Genomic DNA, 3819 nt, shown 5'->3' on the forward strand with positions numbered 1-3819 from the left:
TTAATACATGTATTTTAATGCTGCTTATTTAACACATATATTTATAGGAATCTCATGGAAGGGTGTGCATCACTGTCCCTGCTGGGCCTAGCTGGGAAGGGAGTGGTCATGGTAGAAGAGGGAGCACATTTAGATATCATGAAACACTTAAAAGATAAACGCAGGAAAGGATGTATAGTTTGAAGGATTTGCTATTTGGAAGGGACTATGCAAGGCTCTGGGAGTGGAGTACAGAAGATGAAAGAGACGCTCTCTTTTCCCACAGGGAGTTTATATTTTGTCTGATGAAGAGAGGGAGACATACTTGTAAGCCACTAAGTGCTGTGTGCTAAATGCAGTGCTTAACATACAAAGGGGGCATTTAGCCATATCTTCTTCTGGCCTGGGATAAAGATGAAAGATAGGCTTATTTGGAAGAGATTGCATTCAGGCTAAGGAAAGCCTTTCTTGAACGCTTTCTTGAATGAAGCCACCACCTTCCAATTTATAGTTTAAGACTGAGTTTGCCATCATTAGTGTTTAGTCAAAGTGTTTACTACCTGGTGTGTTTCAAGTATCATGCAACTAAATGCAAACATATGAATCCTCTGAAAAGTTTGTTCCATAGTAAGTTTTAGAACCTAACCTGTTTTAGTGCTGTGATTCCATTTTCAAAACAACAAAATGAGATGCAGTAACTTAAGGTCTCAGTCAGGTGATGCTGTGGGACACAATGTTCCATTAGTTGAGTGAGGTTCCACTTATCTGGAAGTCAGTCTTTAGGGACTGTCATCTCAACAGAGCACAACTACAATCCAGACAGACGCCAAGAAGCAAACAGCAGACCTAGATTGTGTGACATATTTGTTAGAAGCCACCATGGGGCTCATACCCCAGGGCCATATTGACTTAGATTTGTTGGTACCCCATGTGTGCATGTGGGTATATGGTAAGTCGCTTCAGTCGTGGCTGACTGTTTGCGACCCCATGGACTATAGCCTGCCAGGCTCCTCTATCCACGGCTCCTCTATCCATGAGTTACCTGATTTCCTAAGTGACCACAGAGTAAATGGGTCGGGGAGCTGGGAGAGGTGCTGCCAGGCCTTCAGCCGGCCAGCTCAGTCTCAGCAAGGAGAGAACGACAGGAACCCACAGTGCTCGAGCGGCCAAGCAGCAGGCTAAGCAGCTTTTATACATCTAGGCCTGTTCTGACCCACATCAGAATGTCCACAATTGTGATCCTGAGTTATCAAAGGAAGCCTTCAGCTTTGGTTAGTTAATTATAAGCAAAAGAGGATGAATGCGCTTTTAACAGATTTACATACAAATTTAAAGTTAAAATGTAGTCGTCTGGAAAATTGACTGCTGTGAATGGCTCATTTCCTGTTAATGCTCAATTAATTCTCAGGGGCCAGTGGAAAGAGCATGGTCTTTAGATCTAGAATTGTTTTGAATCATAGTTTTGCCGTTTATTACTAACTTTCTGACCTTGGGCAAGTTTCTTGACTTTTCTGAGCCTATTTTCTTATCAGGGTTTTTCTATCAGGTAAAAGTATAGCATATCCCTTGGGGGCTTAAAATAGATAATGACTATAAAGGGCCTCATGTAATAAATTCTAGCACATATTAGACATTTAATCAGTGGTAGCTGTTACTATTATTATTTAACAGATGCTTGGCTAAAATATACCATTGATCAGATTTTATATTAATCTTTTTTCTTGGAGTATAATTCTTTACAATGTTGTGTTTCTCCTGTACAACAAAGTGAATCAGCTATATGTATACGTATATCCCCTCCCTCTGGAACCTCCCTCCCCTTAATCAACTTTTGATTGGACACATTTAATAAAAAGTCTTTGATCCTCATTTAAATCTTGGGGAAAACGTGGGAGACATATTATTTTAGAGTTGGGAAAACCGGACTCAAAAGAGCAAACTCCTTAGCCCAAGAAGACAGATGCTTAGCCACAGAACTAGTACTTCAGCCCAAAACTTGACTGTCATGTAAATCTGTTAGTTCATATTTGCGAGACAGTCAGACCTGTTTGCCCTACTTCATTCTTCTATGTTTTTTCAAAAAGAGGATTAAAGATTTAGTTTCTGCCAAAAAAGATGTCTCTGCAACTTATAACTTTAATTTATGCCATAATTAGTCTGGGAATTGGGTAAATAATACATGTATATATGTGTGTGTGTTTATATATGTAGGTTTACCTTTGATGTAGAGTTATTCCATCTTGACTTTTACTAAAATATATTTACTTTGCCCTTTCTATTTAATTAATAATCATCACCCAGATCCTACAGTAATTTAAAGCACATCCCTGGGTTGTAGCCACATGTTCCAGGAAACAAACTCACTCAGAAGGACAATGCAGATAGTGGAGTGCAGTTTATTACACTGGCGGGCCCCAGGCAGAGTCTCCTCTTAGCCAAGGACCCCGACCTTGTGAAAACCTTATATACCCTAAGTGTACGTGCCCAAACCCACCTCCCCAAATTCCCTGAAACTAGGCTGAATAAAGGAAAAGAAAGATACAGAGATAACCTGTGATTCATATGTCTTAGGCCTAGGTAGTTAACAGTGGACAATTATCAATAGGCCTGTGGTCATACCCTAAAAAGCATAATAGAATTTATGATTCCATTTGGTTACACAGACACTTGGGGGTCTTTTAGGTGACTGAGGGTCTAGGTACGAGCCCTGGGGCTCTTCTATCTGGTGGTGGGGGCGGGGGGGGTGCGGTCTGGTTTTCCAGTTGGTATGTCGTTTCCATTGATACTGGGCATATAGCTCAAAATCCACAGTCCAGCCCAAGATGGAGCCTGTTCTGTCTGTTTCCTCCTTCACCTGTGGATAATAAACTCTAGACATCACATGGCTATCATACCAAAAGGAATGCCAGTGTTCAACCAGGAAAGTGAGGGGTAACTAAAACAGGTGGTTCGTCATTGGGGCTAAGGAAGGAGATGTTCAGTGAAGTGCAGGATAAGTGAAGACATTATCTTACGGTCATCCCTCCCACCATTGGCTACATGGCTCAGTAGGTAAAGAATCTGCCTACCAACGAGGAGATGCTACAGTTGCAGGTTTGATCCCTGGGTTGGGAAGATCCCCTGGAGGAGGAAATGGCAACTCATTCCAGTATTCTTGCCTGAAAAAATCACAAGGACAGAGTACCCAGGTGGGCTACAGTCCATGGGGTTGCAAAGAGGCGGACATGACTGAACACACACTTATTTACTTACTATCCCTCCCACTAATGTTTTAATGGATAAGAATTCAGCTTTGTTGTTGTTCAGTCACTTTGAGGAAAAAGTAAAAGTATTCTTAGTTCAAAGTGGGAGGAGGTACAGGAGAGATTAGATTTGTACCTTTTCTCTGCTGAATCATGTTTCTTAGAACCAAAGGAAGCAACACTTTGCCAATGTTGAGAATTTTCCTTTTGTTGACTTGAGCTCCTTTCAAATCACTGACCCAAATTTTAGCGGCTCCAAGCTTTTATTCCCAACTACCATCTCCCTCAAGCTGCTGCTTAGTAAACCTTAAGGGTTTAGCCTGTGCTCTATTTCACATTCATGGAATTGGAGTAGCTAAATCTGCATGCAGCCTGCAGACAGCTTCCCTTCTTCCTTATTGTAGTTGGCTGTGAAGCTCAAATAATAAACATTTAACAAGTGGAAAGCCTTTCCCCTCCGGTCTTCTCAGCAGGTTTCATCAGGGACAGTTTATTTGGATTGAGGGGAACCGCCCTCCCCAGGGCTCACTAGTGAGCCTAATACAGAGCTGGTCACCACTGCTGACTTTTCCCTTTTGGAAAAGAAGAGAAAATTATT

The 3819-nt window shown here is 41.6% G+C and overlaps 1 protein-coding gene across 7 annotated transcripts in view; it reads left to right on the plus strand.

Annotated features, from left to right (window-relative positions):
• CEP152 (centrosomal protein 152kDa) overlaps positions 1–3819 on the plus strand; it is a 102217-nt gene that overhangs the window by 38932 nt on the left and 59466 nt on the right. The window lies entirely within an intron of this gene.

Source organism: Bison bison, unplaced genomic scaffold (assembly GCF_000754665.1).
Source record: "Bison bison bison isolate TAMUID 2011002044 unplaced genomic scaffold, Bison_UMD1.0 scf7180017864118, whole genome shotgun sequence".
NCBI classification, from domain to species: Eukaryota; Metazoa; Chordata; class Mammalia; order Artiodactyla; family Bovidae; genus Bison; species Bison bison.